Here is a 19106-nt window from a genome sequence, read left to right on the forward strand (position 1 = left end):
ACAGATGTTCCCGTATGTGTAAGTGACATGCAAGCAGTGTATTGCGTTGTGGGAATCTTCAGTTATCCACGATTATAAGAAGAAAAGAATCTGCAAGTGCTGAGAGCTGGTATCAGACCTATTTGTTTTATTCGCAAACTAAATATGCTCTTTTCATGGATGAGTGTGAAAACACTGGACACCGGGAAGCGTAATAAAGTTTATCTGATCAACTGAATAGTGACTGGTTGCCGCGAATCCTTCCACAGCAACATCTAAATCTGCATATAAACTCGGAAGCCACCTTGCGGTGTGTGGCGGAAGGTACCTCTTGTACTACTATCATTTGCCCCCTTCCCTTCAGGATTCGCGAATGGTGCATGGGTCGAACGACTCTCAATAAAGTTCTGTATAACCTCTCATTCATAAGACTTTTGTCGCCGTGTCACTTCGCGAGATATACGAGTATGTGGGAAGAGGTAATACGTTACCTGACTCTTCTTTGAAAGTACGCTCTCGGAATTTCAACATAGCCATCTCTGTCATACACAATGTCTCTCATACGATGAATGCCACTGGAGTCACTTAACATTTTCGTAAGAGTCTCGTGATTACTAAACGATCCCGTGGCAAAACGTGCAACTCTTCGCTGGTTCTTCTCCGTGTCTCCCGTTAAACTAAGTTGATAACGCTTCCAGATTGAAGAACGATACTCAAGAATCGTTCTTACAAGATTTTAGTAAGTCACTTCTTTCGTGGATGAATTACATTTCCTTTAAGATTTTTCGGATGAATTCCTGGCATCTACTTTTCCTAAAACCAGTTATATGTGATCTTTTCACTTTAGGTCACTCTGGACGGTTACTCCTAGGTACTTTACGGTTCATATTGTTTCCAGTGAATTTTCATAAACAGCGTAATCGAACAGTAATGCATATCTTCTCCTAATTTCGCACAATATGTTACATTTATTTACATCCTTGGTCAAATACCAGTCCCTATACCAGCAGGCCTTCCTGCACTTCGCCACAGCCTTCTGGCGTTGCAGCCGCCCTGTATGCAACAACATTTTCTTCGAATAACCCCACGGAGATTCTGACGCTATCTGCTAGATCATTTATGTATACTGTAAATATTAGTGGCCTTACAACGCTTCTCTGGGGTAATTCCGAAATTGCCATTACATGAGTCAAAAAATTGGTTCAATTGGCTCTGAGCACTATGGGACTTAACATCTGTGGTCGTCAGTCCCCTAGAACTTAGAACTACTTAAACCTAACTAACCTAAGGACATCACACACATCCATGCCCAAGGCAGGATTCGAACCTGCGACCGTAGCGGTCACGCGGTTCCAGACTGAAGCGCCTAGAACCGCACGGCCACATCGTCCGGCTTTACATGAGTCGATTTCGCCCCTTTAAGAACAGCATACTGAGTGCTACCTTTTAGTAAGTCCTGATTCCAGTCAAAAACATTGTGGAACACTCGGTAAGATAGTATTTTGTTCACTGAACGTCACTGCTAAACTATATCAAGTGTCTTCCGGAACGCAAGAAAGACGGTGCTCTGCGTATCGTGGACGTACGGAGATAACTGTGATTCGCATGATGTCTGTTTACGGAATCTGTGTCGGTTTTTATAGCGGAGGTTTCCGTTCACTATAAACGTCATAATATATGAGAATAGAATATGTTCGATAATTCTACAACAGATTGATACCAGTGATATAGGCCTGTAATTATGTGCATCAGTTCGACACACTTTCTTGAAAATGGGAATGACCTGTGATTTTTTTACAATCACTTGGTACCCTTCGTTATTGCAGTGACCTTCGATAAACTACTGCTAAACTACTACTACAGAATCTCACAACAAATCTGGAAAATGGAACAATGATGGGTCTTTCTGTTGCTTTACTCCTAACATGTACACATATTCTTGTTGTGGGTCAACTGCCTCCACTACGACAGCACTATTTTCTTGCGGAGTAAGAAGACTCATTCGCTTATGTACACTGGTGTGACGGAAGTCATGGGATACCTCCGAATGTCGTGTTGGACCTCATTTTGCCTGGCTTCGGCAGCAGTTCACGTGGAATGGAATCGAAAAGTCGTTGGAAGTCCCTTGCAGAAATTATAAGCCTGTGGCCCGGTGACATGGCGCATTGTCATCTATAAAAATTCCATCATTGCTTGTGAACATGAAGTCCAGGAATGACTCCAAATGGTCTCCAAGTAGACGAACGTAAACATTTCCGGTCAATAATGGGTTTAGTTGGACCAGAAGATCCAAAAAAATTGTTCAAATGGCTCTAAGCACTATGGGATTTCACATCTGAGGTCATAAGTCCCCTAGACTTAGAACTACCTAAACCTAACTAACCTAAGGACATGACACACATCCATGCCCGAAGCACGATTCGAACCTGCGACCGTAGCAACCGCATGGTTCCGGACTGAAGCGCATAGAACCGCTTGGCCACAGCGGCCGGCCCAGAAGATCCAGTCCACTTCATTTAAATATACCCCACACCATTATGGACACATCACCAACTTGCACAGTGCCTTGTTGACAACTTGGGTCAATGGCTTCGTGGGGTCTGCGCCACACTCGAAACCCACCATCAGCTACTATCAACTGAAATCGGGGCTCATCTGACCGGGTCTCAATTTTACGGTCGTCTAGGTTCCCATCGGTATGGTCAGGAGCTCTGGAGAGACACTGCAGACGATGTCGTGCTGTTTGGAAAGGCATCCGCATCGGTCGTCTTTTGCCACAGCCCATTAACGCCAAACTTCGCCTCACTGTCTTAACGAATACATTCGTCGTATGTCCCACATTGATATCTACGGCTATTTCACGCAGCACTGCCTGTCTGTTAGTGCTGACAAGTTGACGTAACCGCCGCTGCTCTCGGCCATTAAGTGAAGACGTCGGCCACTGCTTTGTCCGTGGTGAGAGGTAATACCTGAAATATGGTATTCTCGGCACATTCTTGACACTGCGGATCTCGGAATATTGAATTACCTAACGATATCCGAAATGGAATGTCCCATGTGCTTAGCTCCAACTACCTTTCCGCATTCGAAGTCTGTTAATTCCCGTCGTGCGGCCATAATCACGCCGGGAACCTTTTCAAGAATCACCTGAGAACAAATGACAGCTTAGCTAATGCACTGTCCTTTTATATCTTGTTTGCGCGATACTACCGTCATCTGTATATGTGCATATCGCTATCCCATGATTTTTGTCACCTCAATGTAATACAATCGAACCCTCTGCCAGACACTTAAATGTGATTTGCAGAGTATCCACGTAGATGTAGATGTACTGTCAACGGCACATACGCCGTGTTGAGTGGTACAGCGGGTTTTGTCCGCAGTGCTGTACCGCGGTAGGCGTGAATCCTCGATTACAGTGAGTTAGGGGGGCGCAGACTGGGCAGGTTCTCAGGGATGTGATCCATAACTGTGACGTCACGTGGAGAGCGCCTGCACCCCCACCAGGACGCGTCGCCCGCGGCACTCGGCACGCCGAACCCCCACCCTGCATACACGCCGCCTCGCAGCCCTGCCGAGGCAGGACTTTTCTCTTTGAGGAAATCCTCTCGAGTATTAGGTCGCGTTATTTTATAACGCTAAAAACCAAAATAAAACCTAACCGACGTTTCCCCTTTGTTCTAGCTCTCCTCTTCACGGCAAATAAACTGCACACTTCTGACAATTGTCTAATCTATATAACACAGGCGGCCACAACGCTGCTTGCGCCTCAGTCCAGTGAACCTATTGTAGACTTCACAGTGTTATACAACAGCTACCATCTTGTCGTCTTGATACGCTGTACACGGAATACATTCTTAATATCCGCGTGTTATACAGACAGTTCTAAAAATTGTCCACTAAGTCCACTCAAATGGTTCAAATGGCTCTGAGCACTATGGGACTTAACATCTGTGGTCATCAGTCCCCTAGAACTTAGAACTACTTAAACTTAACTAACCTAAGGACATCACACACATCCATGCCCGAGGCAGGATTCGAACCTGCGACCGTAGCAGTCTCGCGGTTCCGGACTGAGCGCCTAGAACCGCTAGACCACCGCGGCCGGCTCCACTCAAATGCTAGGACACACTGACCGTTCAAATTCCTCGTTGAAGAAACGTGCAATGACGAGCTTCCTGACACATCTTGGCATTGCTTAGTGAGATGGCTATTAATAGGCAATTTTCTTGACAGAGCCGACCGGAGTGGCCGAGCGGTTCTAGGCGCTTTAGTCCGGAACCGCGCACCTGCTACGGTCGCAGGTTCGAATCCTGCCTCTGGCGTGGATGTGTGTGATGTCCCTAGGTTAGTTAGGTTTAAGTGGTTCTAAGTTCTAGGGGACTGATGACCTCAGATGTTAAGTCCAATAGTGCTCAGAGCCATTTTTTCTTGACAGACATTTCCAGTTACTGCATCCGGTCAAACGATTTCTGGAAGTAAAACATTAAATGTTTCCTCCAACTTGATGACCCACACTGGTTGTCCGATACGAAATTTATTGCAGATGTTGCTAAGCATTGACAAATTCTAAACCTATTCTAAACAAGCGAATGGATACCTTATGTCTCATTCGGTGCAGTGTTTTTACCATCAACCGGCACCTGGTAATGCAAGCAATAAGGGGTTCTTTTGGACATAGAATATACAGAAAAAATTGATAAATTTGGCAAATATGGAAAACAATGGAAAAAAGTGAAAAATATAGAAAATGTAAAAAATTATGGAAAAACGGAAAAAGCGTGGAAAAATATGGGCAAATATGGAAAGAAACGAAAAACATGAAAAAATGTTAAAAACAGCAAAATCTGGATGCAAAATGATAATACAACATATTAGTATTTATGTATAGGAAGTTGTGGCATAAGGAGTAGACCAAAGTGTCTGGCGATCTCTTGGATACTTTCATAGGAAGCTAAAGGCCCACATATTCCGCTGGCATGGCAGGAGCTGTTTAGCCGCACGGGGTAGCCGCGCGCTCTTCAGCGCCTTGTCACGTTCCGTGCGGCTCCCCCCGTTGGAGGTTCGAGTCCTCCCTCGGGAATGGGTGTGTGTGTGTGTGTTGTTAGTTTAAGTTAGTTCAAATAGTGTGTAGGCTTAGGGACCGATGACCTCAGCAATTTGGTCCCATAAGACTTTACCACAAATTTCCAAGTTTCAGGTGCTGTTTTTTGCTGATATTCACGTGGACAAAATGGCCTTCCATGAGTGCCAACTTTCATACCAGAATCTTTTCCTCCAGCAACCAGGACAGTCACGTCAGGGATGACTACACATACGTCGTTAAAATTTTGCAAATTTCTCTGCTATTGTTGGATGGCTGGCTATCATAACGTTCATGGTCCTGGGTCAGTCGTGCACAAACTCTAAGCTTTGTACATGTCAGTGCTCGCTTACCACATTCGAACTTATCACTTTGGAATAGCTGTAGCTCCTGCGGTGGCAGTACATACGGTATTTACGTGCATCTTACACTCCTGGAAATTGAAATAAGAACACCGTGAATTCATTGTCCCAGGAAGGGGAAACTTTATTGACACATTCCTGGGGTCAGATACATCACATGATCACACTGACAGAACCACAGGCACATAGACACAGGCAACAGAGCATGCACAATGTCGGCACTAGTACAGTGTATATCCACCTTTCGCAGCAATGCAGGCTGCTATTCTCCCATGGAGACGATCGTAGAGATGCTGGATGTAGTCCTGTGGAACGGCTTGCCATGCCATTTCCACCTGGCGCCTCAGTTGGACCAGCGTTCGTGCTGGACGTGCAGACCGCGTGAGACGACGCTTCATCCAGTCCCAAACATGCTCAATGGGGGACAGATCCGGAGATCTTGCTGGCCAGGGTAGTTGACTTACACCTTCTAGAGCACGTTGGGTGGCACGGGATACATGCGGACGTGCATTGTCCTGTTGGAACAGCAAGTTCCCTTGCCGGTCTAGGAATGGTAGAACGATGGGTTCGATGACGGTTTGGATGTACCGTGCACTATTCAGTGTCCCCTCGACGATCACCAGTGGTGTACGGCCAGTGTAGGAGATCGCTCCCCACACCATGATGCCGGGTGTTGGCCCTGTGTGCCTCGGTCGTATGCAGTCCTGATTGTGGCGCTCACCTGCACGGCGCCAAACACGCATACGACCATCATTGGCACCAAGGCAGAAGCGACTCTCATCGCTGAAGACGACACGTCTCCATTCGTCCCTCCATTCACGCCTGTCGCGACACCACTGGAGGCGGGCTGCACGATGTTGGGGGGTGAGCGGAAGACGGCCTAACGGTGTGCGGGACCGTAGCCCAGCTTCATGGAGACGGTTGCGAATGGTCCTCGCCGATACCCCAGGAGCAACAGTGTCCCTAATTTGCTGGGAAGTGGCGGTGCGGTCCCCTACGGCACTGCGTAGGATCCTACGGTCTTGGTGTGCATCCGTGCGTCGCTGCGGTCCGGTCCCAGGTCGACGGGCACGTGCACCTTCCGCCGACCACTGGCGACAACATCGATGTACTGTGGAGACCTCACGCCCCACGTGTTGAGCAATTCGGCGGTACGTCCACCCGGCCTCCCGCATGCCCACTATACGCCCTCGCTCAAAGTCCGTCAACTGCACATACGGTTCACGTCCACGCTGTCGCGGCATGCTACCAGTGTTAAAGACTGCGATGGAGCTCCGTATGCCACGGCAAACTGGCTGACACTGACGGCGGCGGTGCACAAATGCTGCGCAGCTAGCGCCATTCGACGGCCAACACCGCGGTTCCTGGTGTGTCCGCTGTGCCGTGCGTGTGATCATTGCTTGTACAGCCCTCTCGCAGTGTCCGGAGCAAGTATGGTGGGTCTGACACACCGGTGTCAATGTGTTCTTTTTTCCATTTCCAGGAGTGTAGATACGGGTAAACCTCCGAATTTTGGTATGATGACATAAATTTTGTTAATATTTGCATAATATATCATGACATCATGATTTATACCAATATGAGAATGCAGTCATTTCAACATTATGTCACACACACACTGGCAATGTAGGGATGATATAGAAAGAGTTTATTTGTTAATATAAGGCACAATGATATTTCTTTAACCTTTGAAATCTTTGCAAGGACATATCTGACGTTAAATGTTATGTAATTTGTTTACAAATCGTGCTGTGGAATTCGTTTAACACTTACAGTCTTTATAAGAGTCTATTTGTCGTTAAATATTATATTATAATAAGAACATGTGTATTGTTTTATGTTTACGTATAGACTCTTGGAAAAAACATAAAACAGAATACAATGTGGAAAATCCGAAAAATACAGAAAAATATGAAAAATGGTAAAAAATGTGGAAAAATATGGAGAAAATTAAAAATGGGCGTACTTACATGTCTGACTGGGGATGATGGTTAGTATCTGTTTTCACTTTGAATGACAAAATTCGTGTAATTGTAATAATGTTAAATATAATTTGTCATTAACGAATTAATAAATTTAATTTATTATTATTTATAAAAAATACCATGACTCTGACCAAAAAATGATGGTTCCCACCCTATGGTGCACAGACCCCTCGAATGGTGCATTCCAAGCAACTGCTCTATTAATAAAAGGGTTTGGGGGAGGGGAGCTTTAATCTCATTGGTACAGATGGTAGGGGAAGGAGAGGGTCCCATAGGCAGGATGTGTAACCTGAGAGTCAAGGTCATACGTATCTCAAATGTTCAAGGCCATTTGTATTTCATATCCCCAAGGCCAAGTGGGACCTGACACCAGAAGCCCATATCAGGTGCGTGGGTGGGAGGTGGGTGTGTGGTGACCTTGAATGTACCACATAGAATTGTGTGGGTACAGTGGTAGTCACCCTGGGTGACCTTGAATGTAACTTGCCCAAATGTGTAACCTGATGCTGGAAGTATAAATATCCATTTATACTTCCAGCATCAGGTTACACATTTGGGCAAGTTACATTCAAGGTCACCCAAGGAGACTACCACTTTATACTTCCAGCATCAGGTTACACATTTGGGCAAGCTACATTCAAGGTCACCCAGGGTGACTACCACTGTACCCACACAATTCTATGTGGTACATTCAAGGTCACCACACACCCGCCTCCCAAGGTTAACGTCATTTGTACACAGAACAGTAGCTACTGACCTTTTCCTTGTTTTGGTCTATACAAAGAACTCTGAAAGTTTGTCGGTGAATGTCTGGTTCACACTGTAGAACAGTTCACACATGAAAAAGAGAAGGAGGAACTGCAAAGGGTAACCTACTACACCAGCTCGAAAATTTCCTTCTATACAATCTCTGGAAGCAACTGCAGTTGCAATATTAACAGCGATTGGAAAAAATCAAGCTTGTTGCACGATATATTAAAACGATGATCGGTCATGGATTTGAACACCTTTCCTTCCGAATACGGGCAGAATGCTTTAACCATTGCGTGTCTTAGTTCCGTAAATTAGTTTACAGACACTGGTTGTGTCTTTTGACCCTTTATGCTGTTAATCCATGTAAACTTTGCAGAGATGAGAATCGTATTACTTAAATACAATGAAAATCCTTTAGCTATAATTGTACAAGCATCTTACGGGGACCGAAATCGACCAAAAACCGAACAAAAAATGGCACACTTTTTTTTATCACGAAGCCGATAAATCGATGTTGTTTCAGATTGTGTTTAATTGTTACACTTAATGAGTGAGGTTTTTTTAGGTCCAAATACTACTTTTTACTTACTCACTTGCAAAGGGAGGGGAAAACATATGAAGTGTTCTGTAAAATAAGTAATTAATTTTCCATTTAAAGGTATCTTAAAAAGTGTGAAATTCACCATTGAAGTACGACAGATTTAGTGATAAATCCTCCCTTCTATGCTATGATTTTTTACGACACTCTGCTTCCAGTCTTTTCCAAGAATAACCTAATGAACTTTTCCAGCTAAGAGAAGTTCTGCATTAGTCAAGGTTTTTCTCAGTCGTACTGCGGATGCGGAACCCAACAGCGGGAGTTAACCTGAAATTCGGTACAAACAACTTTTTCCTGTTTGCAGAATTTCCGGCATTATTTTTTCAAGTACTAATTAAACGCGACTGTGAATAAAACAGAACTTATATCGTTGACGCAGGAATAATTCGCGGAAAGCACTTTTATGGAATCGTGGCGTATTGTGTCATTCTAGAGGGCGAAACGTCCCTGTATTTCTCTGTGAAACCAGTTGCGTCACAGACCGAGTTTATTTTGTACTGCCAGTCGTAAGAAATATTCTACCGATTTTCAACTGGAGCTTCAGTTCAACAATTTGTCACTGACGATTTTTAAACATTATTGTTGCAGTGTAAGGCTGAGACGTCGATCTCATTAGCATAGAACTACAAGGAACTTTTCTGAACAGCTTTCGGTTGTGTTGCGTCCACCTAACCGCACAAAGCAATTTGTTGACGAGGGGAAATAGCAACCTCTATTCGGAATAATATACACTAAAACATCTACGATTTTTCCCGCATCAGCAATCTGTAACTAAACTGCTGTACACTGAAATTACAACGCCACAAGGGATAGCCAAACACGAAATTATACTTAATATTCGTATGCAGAATAATAGGAACAATACACGATTAAATTTTCAGGTAATACAAGACTTTTTTCGACCAGTTTCGGTTGAAAAATACGGGATTTGTTGTGGGACGTCTTCAAATATTCTCGACTCAGCCCCTAAAGTTTCATAAAGTTCCGATAGGTGAAGGCGCTAAACATGGTAACCAAAATGACGACTGTAACGGAGGTACGTTCCTAGTAGAGTTTCTTTTGACGCAAAACCACAGCATCGCAGATGGACACAAGCGCTGGCAGAATGTCTACGGGGACCTGGCAGTGAACAAAAGCACGGTGAGTCGTTGGACAAATCGTCTGTAATCATCGCAAAAAAGTCGCCAAAACCTGTGCGTTCTCCCGCGTGCCGGGCGAAAGTACACAACTGTGACTCCTGCTATGTTGAAACGTGCGGAGACTTTCATTCGAGGCAATCGATGGATCGCAATCGAACACCTCGCTGTTCAACTGGACGTCTCTGTTGCTAGCGCTGACACACTCGTACATTAGTCGGGATGCTCAAACGTATGTTCCTACTGGGTTCCTCACCGCCTAACAGAAGACTATAAATTACAGCGAAAGACCAGCAGTGCGGAATTGCTTGCGCATTACGAGGCTGACTGTCACAATTTTTTGCCGAACATCGATACCGGTGATGAAACATGGATGGGTTCGATACTTCGATCCTGAAACAAAACGGCACTCCATGGAGTGTAGCCACACCACCTGTCTACGGAAGAAAAAGTTCAAAGCCGCATCCTCCGCCGGTAAAGTCATGGCGATGGTCTCCTGGGACTCTGAACAGGTTATTCTGTTTGCTGTCCTCCCTCATGGTGCAACTATCAACTCGAAAGTGTATTGTGCTACCTTCAGAAAAATGAAGAAATTACTTCAGCGTGTTCGTCACCACAAAAATGCAATCAAACTTCGTCTTCTCCGTAGCATCGCAGGAAAACTTCACAAAACTTCACTGGAATGTTCTTCCAAATCCAACCAACAGCCCGGGTCTCGCACCTTTCGACTTTCGTGTTTCTGGCCCAATGGAGGATGCACTTCGCGGGAAGCAGTACGTGTATTATGGGAATGGCGTCTGTAGCACGACGTTGGTTCCAGTTCGACCAGTGCAGTGGTACCATGGGGTTTGTGACACTTGCACGGAGTGACACTTGTACGGAGAGGGAATGTGTTGACATTTTCTCGGGGCCCAGGACACTGTAGGTAGTGGACAGCTTGTTCGAGAAATAGGATGCACTGGCCCATCCGCCACTACCTGAAACGTATACTGGGAGAGGGCAAAAACCCATTTCTGCGTAAAGTGTCCTGTCCCCACATCAGTTCTCAGTGCGCGTAGTTTTCCCTCAGAGTTCAGTACTGCAGTTGACCTCTGAATGGCAAGTAGTGTTTCGTGTTTTAGTCCTGGGGTAACGGAGCTCAGCGAGACCACAAAAAGGAAACCTTTACTGATTTACAACGGGCATCGGTATATGTTGGACTATACAAACAAAACAAGAAATGACTTACTGCCAATGTGTAAACTCTAAGAACAATAAATGAAAATGAAGACTATACGCAGAAAACAACACAGTTTTAGGGGAAGGTAGTCAGATGAAGCAGCAAATGTAGTGTGAAAGCATTTTGTCGGCCCAAGAAAACGAGAAAAAGCAACAGATGCTACAGTTTCATCAGTTTATGTTGAAGTAGGGCAGCTCTGCAGTCGAGGTTACGACTAAGTAACATTGTTACCATCAAACGTAAGTGCAAAAAAAATCGTTACATCCCATTAGGCAATAACATACGGCAACTGCACAAGAACCCACCGATTCTGGAGGAATATTCCTCCAAGAAAATAATTTACTGATGTGTGATGGTAGCAATAGTTTATCTGCAGATGCAATAGGGGACCGAATGAGAGAATACCGGTGTTGGAGAGAGAAAAGAGAAAACCGTGCTTATCAAAGTGCGAATTATTCTTTGTGAATGGAACGTTCAAGAGTTCGAACGAGCAGTTTGGACAGTTGTTTACACTCCACGCTGACCTTAATAGTTCTTGGGAGGAAACAAACACCATTCCAGTTGTTTACGCTTTGCTGCCAAATAAAAAGCGAGAAACGTATGAAAGTATTTTTAAAGCTATTAAAACTAACGTTCTTGGATGGAACCCTGCATCTCTGATGATGGGTTTCGAAACTGCTATCGTACAAGCAGCTAGCTGTTCGTTTCCTGGAACGGAATTACTGGTTGCAATTATTGTCTGAATCAATGTTTTTGAAAACAAGTTTAATGTTGCTGCTCCGTTCCAGCCTATAAGGAAAACGAGGAAATACATTGTCACATAAGAATGTGTTCAGCCCTAGCACATCATCCCCTGGAGATGATGGACGATGGATGGCAGTATGTTCAAAAGAGCACGCCTGAAATCCAAAACCAGGAATTTTACAACTATTTTTGGACCAGTGGCTCGATAACGAACATGTGGCAAGAGAGGTGTCGAATTGCAGTGGAAGGTGCCATCGCGCTAACAACGTCTCAAAAGGATGGAACCGAAGAATAAATAGATTAATATCAAAAGTTCATCCGAATGGTTACTCATTAGTGAAAATTCTTCGAGAAGATGCAGATTACCACGGCCAGCAGTTTGACCTACTAATTTTAAACTTTGCTTAGGAAAGAAGAAAAAGGTCAGCAATGGAGACTGACGAAACGAATACAAAGACTTAAAATGTAACTCCAAGCTAATGAGATCTGAAAACCATTTCTGACTTGTGTGGCCTTCATACAGAACCTACAATGACGAGGAGAACGTCAGAATAATCAAAAAATTTATAAATGTTGAAAAAAGTAGTTCAATTCGTAATCTTGTAAGAATTGTAAATATATTTAATGGGAGTCTGAAAGAGACTACCTCCTCGTGCTGTTCCCTGGAATCAACAAAAAGTCGGCTAAATGTCTCCTGAAGTTTGTAAAATATTCCCTAACACAATCTCAAAGGCCAAGCCTTTTCTAGGGAAAATTCGGAGCATTCGCCTTGAACGTTTCCTAGAATCAAAGTCTTATGGGAAGACACCGAACACAAAATCTTTGCAGCGGAAACGCAGACAAATGCTATGCTATTAAATCCATACTTTGTCCCTCCGTTATAAGATGAACAAACCAGCATAAAACTAGTAAAGACAAAATAAATTATCATAAAAAAGTGACTGGTCGCAGTTTTACAGCCTTTCAGCCAGTATTAAAACTAATTTCTGGTCACCCATGTCGTAGACTACAGCAGGCCTGTTGATGCAGGTAGGGGAGCAAGAGCGCTCACGCTCACTTGCAGCATGGATTGCGGGGGATAGCGAGAAGATGGGACGGCCAGACGTCGTTACGTAGAGCAGCACGACGGAGTGGTAGCGTAGGAGACGTGCAAACAATGCGCTGCCTTCAGAGGAATGACAGTAATTAGATTTGGCGTAGCCTTAGATACGAACATACAGTATATGCGGCGCAGTGCTTAAGGGAAGACTCCTTCAAAAAATTTAACTTTCCTTCTACTTTGAAACCAAATTTTAAAATAGTGCGTATTATGTAAAGATGTAGTAATAGCCAAGTTTTGAAGTCCATAACCTCATTGATATTAGAGTTTTCAATTTTTAATGTGATTCTAATGGCACTCATGAGAACTAACTTTTGATTCACCAAAATTTTCACATACCAGATTTTGCAGGTACATTCACAAGACATAGCTTAACGGTTCCGTTCAAATGGCTCTAAGCACTGTGGGACTTCAACAGTGGGAAGCAAGACGGTGCTTAAAACATCAATGTAGGCTTGTGCTGTGATAGTGCCACGCAAAACAACGAGGGGTGCAAGCCCCCCCCCCCCCCCCCCCCCGCCGGCCTTTGTGGCCGAACGGTTCTAGGCGCTTCAGTCTGGAAACGCGCGACCGCTACGGTCGCAGGTTCGAATCCTGCCTCGGGCATGGATGTGTGTGATGTCCTTAGGTTAGTTAGGTTTAAGTAGTTCTAAGTTCTAGTGGACTGATGACCTCAGATGTTTAAGTCCCATAGCGCTCAGAGCCATTTGAACCATTTTTGCAAGCCCTCTCCATGAGAAACACGACCCCACCATAACACCACCTCCTTCGAATTTTACTGTTGGCACTACATATGCTGGCAGATGACGTTCACCGGGAATTCGCCATACCCACACCCTGCCATCGGACCACCACATTCTGTACCGTGATTTGTTACTCCACACAGAGTTTTTCCACTGTTCAATCGTCCAGTTGTTACGCTCCTTTACCAAGCGAGGCGTCGTTTGGCGTTTACCGGCGTGATGCGTGGCTTATCAGCAGCCGCTCCAAGTTTTCTCACCTCCCGCGTAACTATCATAGTACTTGCAGTGGATCCTGATGCAGTTTGAAATTCCTGTGTGATGGTCTGGATGGATGTCTGCCTATTACACATTACTACCCTCTTCGACTGTCGGCGATATCTGTCAGTCAACAGACGACGTCGGCCTGTACGCTTTTGTGCTGTACGTGTCCCTTCACGTTTCCACTTCACTATAACATCGGGAACAGAGGACCTAGGGATGTTTAGGAGTGTGAAAATCTCACGTACTGACGTATGACACAATTGACATCGCAATCACCTGACACGTTCGAAGTCCTTGAGTTCCGCGGAGCGCCCCATTCTGCTCTCTCACGGTGTCTAATGACTACTGAGGTCGCTGATATAGAGTACCTGGCAGTAGGTGGCACCACAATGCACCTAATATGAAAAACGTATGTTTTTGGGGTGTCCGGATACTTTTGATCACATAGTGTATCTGTGCAGGATGCTTAGTCTACATGTTTATTGTGTGCGATGGTGTCTTGACACGCTTAGTGTTCTATTAATGTGCTTCAAAACTTTGAACATAACGAAAAAATTCAGTTTACAACAACATCGCAATAGATTATGGACACTTGGAAGGTGAACAGCCAGAAGTCGACGTGAAATAAAAGGAAAGAAAAACAGCTTTTAACCGACATGACTGATGCGACTGAACAAAGTTTTCATCATATGGGAGCAGAGAAATATACGTCTCAAAAATTTTCACTATGAAAATATATTTTTATTTTCAGGAGGAACACTCAACGAAATTCAACGAATGAATGTGCAGTTAGATCAAATCACCATTCTGCTTTTTAGCTTGCAAAGGGTTGCCCAGATTCACTGATTTTCGGGCTATGCTGACAGTGTGCAAACTCGGCTACAGTTAGAACTTATACACCTACTGTGTGACATTTCCGTGATTAGTGTTATAGCTAAATTAGTCTCGTAGATTTTTGTTCCCTCAAAGCAAATTTTCACTTTACAAGTCTGCAGCTACAATTATGTCGATATTCAGACTTACATGCACATGCTCCTTTTTTACGCAGTGAAGAGAACGAAATGCATCCACAGAAGTTCACTAGCAGACTTCAACTTAAGAGCTTGTCTTCGAATTAGCACCACTTGAAAAGTGGTATTAGGTATTGATCCTTTAGTGAAAAGCAAAAGAAGTAATAGTCATCGACGTTCTGTGTTTTTGTGTTTAACATTGAAATAAAATGGTAACAAAACATAAATTTGTCAGTTCAAATTTCGTCCCAAAACGGCAGTCAACATAAGACTGCAACAGTCGTAAAAAATATTATGTTTCTTACTTATCTGCCCCCCATTCTTTGCATCATCAAAATATTAAAAGAGATGTTGAAAGTCATTGTTAGTTCACATTAGTGCAACAGAATTAAAAATAAATTTGCCACGAAACGCGATAATGTGAAAAGCCGATTTCCGCGGCAGGAGCCCCAGGCTCTGTGCAAGTGTCACTTCATGCAAATATCACTCCGTGTAAGCGTTCCAAACCTGGTACCATGTGGGCATACAGGCTCTCCCAGTAAGTTGGCGTAAGGCGGTCACACTGAACGGATATTATGTTGAAAAATAGGCTTTTGTAGCCAAAAGAGTGGAGAAAAGTATGATGCACTGGAAAACGGCAAAATGGTTGAGCGATATGATAGAAATAAATTTGTCTATATTATTATAATCGAGGAAGAGAGAAAGGTTAGGGTTTAACGTCCCAACTATATCGAAGTCATCAGAGACGAAGCACAAGCTTGGAATGTTTCAAGGTTGGGAAGGAAATGGGGCGTGCTCTTTCAAAGGAAAGATCCCAGGATTACGCTGGAGTGATTTAGGGATTTTATGGAATACCTAAATCTGGGTGAGCAGACGCGAATTTGAGCGTCGTTCTCCTGGGTCCAGTGCGCTAACCAAGAATCCACCTCGATCGATATATCGTAATCACAGTTTCTTCAAAGTATTTATTTATTTATTTGATATTAATATTTAAAATGTCAAACGTTAACGATACAGGGAAGCTACCAGGTCACGAGACGAACCAGCGCGCGCGACAGAGAATTTCAAAGAAAAGCGTGAAAGACTAATTTTGCTTCACGGAGATGCTTGACAAAATTTATTTGGTTCTTACTGAAAAATATCGTCAGTCGATTTCTCGGAGACTCATTTTTCGGCTGATAAAACTTTGAATCAGCAAATCAGGGAGAATTTCCATACTCTCTCACTCGTTGCCGACATCAAAATAGACTCAGCGGATCGACTTTGTCCTTGAATTCTCAAGCCGCACTATTAATTGTTACTTCGGAGTTTCAACTTTGTGTTTATACAATCAATCATTGCGACCACCTCACTGTAATACTCTGTTAACAATGGAAATTGCACAGTTTTTTCACGTTTTCATAAAATTATCTACTCATACATGTTTATTCGAGGGGCGGAGATATCATATTTGATCTCTCTTTCCCAGCATTTGTCCCGTTGTACTGTTTCCATGATTTATAAAATTAATTTTAATCGAACCTAGTGGTCTGATGCCCTCTCTCACGTCACAGTCGTCAAGGGAACCTAATGAAGAGAAGTTGTGTGGCCTCTGACTGCGAATCGTGTAAACTTCGTACTACGTGTTATCGTGTTTCAACATTTTCTTTGTTTTGTTTTTGAGGCGAAAATTGGGGAACAGTTCAACATACACCTAAACATGTGCGTAAAACGGACTAAAAATCACATTCAGACTGGCCAGTGTAAGAGATCTCCAAGGACTTCACCTTAATAGTGATGAAGCGGTGCAGGCAGAGGTGAGATTGTGCCTCCGTCAACAAACAATCTACAGTGATGGTATCAACAAACTGTTCTCTCGTTGGGAGGAATGTGTTCATCGCCAGGGTGACTATGTTGAGAAATAAATGTGTAGGCACGAAGAAAAACATGAACAATGTTAGTAACTATTGTTCTATTTAAAAAGCTTTAAAGATTCCCACAAAAAATAAAACATATGGAGGTATTACTTTTCAGCGCACCGTCGTATTTGTACCCTGCCATCTACACTCCTGGAAATGGAAAAAAGAACACATTGACACCGGTGTGTCAGACCCACCATACTTGCTCCGGACACTGCGAGAGGGCTGTACAAGCAATGATCACACGCACGGCACAGCGGACACACCAGGAACTGCGGTGTTGGCCGTCGAATGGCGCTAGCTGCGCAGCATTTGTGCACCGCCACCGTCAGTGTCAGCCAGTTTGCCGTGGCATACGGAGCTCCATCGCAGTCTTTAACACTGGTAGCATGCCGCGACAGCGTGGACGTGAACCGTATGTGCAGTTGACGGACTTTGAGCGAGGGCGTATAGTGGGCATGCGGGAGGCCGGGTGGACGTACCGCCGAATTGCTCAACACGTGGGGCGTGAGGTCTCCACAGTACATCGATGTTGTCGCCAGTGGTCGGCGGAAGGTGCACGTGCCCGTCGACCTGGGACCGGACCGCAGCGACGCACGGATGCACGCCAAGACCGTAGGATCCTACGCAGTGCCGTAGGGGACCGCACCGCCACTTCCCAGCAAATTAGGGACACTGTTGCTCCTGGGGTATCGGAGAGGACCATTCGCAACCGTCTCCATGAAGCTGGGCTACGGTCCCGCACACCGTTAGGCCGTCTTCCGCTCACGCCCCAACATCGTGCAGCCCGCCTCCAGTGGTGTCGCGACAGGCGTGAATGGAGGGACGAATGGAGACGTGTCGTCTTCAGCGATGAGAGTCGCTTCTGCCTTGGTGTCAATGATGGTCGTATGCGTGTTTGGCGCCGTGCAGGTGAGCGCCATAATCAGGACTGCATACGACCGAGGCACACAGGGCCAACACCCGGCATCATGGTGTGGGGAGCGATCTCCTACACTGGCCGTACACCAATGGTGATCGTCGAGGGGACACTGAATTGTGCACGGTACATCCAAACCGTCATCGAACCCATCGTTCTACCATTCCTAGACCGGCAAGGGAACTTGCTGTTCCAACAGGACAATGCACGTCCGCATGTATCCCGTGCCACCCAACGTGCTCTAGAAGGTGTAAGTCAACTACCCTGGCCAGCAAGATCTCCGGATCTGTCCCCCATTGAGTATGTTTGGGACTGGATGAAGCGTCGTCTCACGCGGTCTGCACGTCCAGCACGAACGCTGGTCCAACTGAGGCGCCAGGTGGAAATGGCATGGCAAGCCGTTCCACAGGACTACATCCAGCATCTCTACGATCGTCTCCATGGGAGAATAGCAGCCTGCATTGCTGCGAAAGGTGGATATACACTGTACTAGTGCCGACCTTGTGCATGCTCTGTTGCCTGTGTCTATGTGCCTGTGGTTCTGTCAGTGTGATCATGTGATGTATCTGACCCCAGGAATGTGTCAATAAAGTTTCCCCTTCCTGGGACAATGAATTCACGGTGTTCTTATTTCAATTTCCAGGAGTGTACATTTACATAACTACTCTGCAATCCACATGACGGTGTGTGGCGGAGTGTACTTCTAGTACCTCTACCTGATTCCCCATTCCCTTTACTAGTCACGAATGCCACGTGGGAAGAATGAGCGCCGAAGGGAGAAGGGGATTAGTGTTTAACGTCCCGTCCACGAAGAGGTCATTAGAGACGGAGCACAGGCTCGGATTAGGGAAGGATTGGGAAGGAAATATGCCGTGCCCTTTCAAAGGAACCATCTCGGCATTTGCCTGAAACTATTTACGAAAATCACGGAAAACCTAAATGGGGATGGCCGGAGAAGGGTTTGAAACGTCATCCTCCCGAATGCGAGTTCAGTGTGCTAACCACTGCGCAATTCCACTCTGTAAAAATGAGCGTCGGTTAGCCTCTGTATTAGCTCTAATCTCTCGAATTTTCTCGTCGTGGACACTTCTCGAGGTATATGTGGGGGGAAGTAACATGTGAGTAACATGATCCAACACTTCCTGGAAAGTACTCCCTCGAAATTTCAGGTGTAAGTCCCTTCGTTATGCCACATCCTGGCTGACCGGCACACCGATCCCTCGTCGTTAATCTGCTGGACGGATCGATCCGGGACCGGCATACCTCCCCGACCCGGAACCGGTTGCGTTAACACGCGCGGCTACCCGGGTCGTTACT

At 45.0% G+C, this 19106-nt stretch overlaps 1 protein-coding gene across 1 annotated transcript in view; it reads right to left on the reverse strand.

The window, feature by feature from the left end:
- LOC124555708 overlaps nucleotides 1-19106 on the reverse strand; it is a 625138-nt gene that overhangs the window by 449502 nt on the left and 156530 nt on the right. The gene's annotated exons all lie outside the window — the stretch shown is intronic.

This window comes from Schistocerca americana, chromosome X (assembly GCF_021461395.2).
Source record: "Schistocerca americana isolate TAMUIC-IGC-003095 chromosome X, iqSchAmer2.1, whole genome shotgun sequence".
NCBI lineage: Eukaryota > Metazoa > Arthropoda > Insecta > Orthoptera > Acrididae > Schistocerca > Schistocerca americana.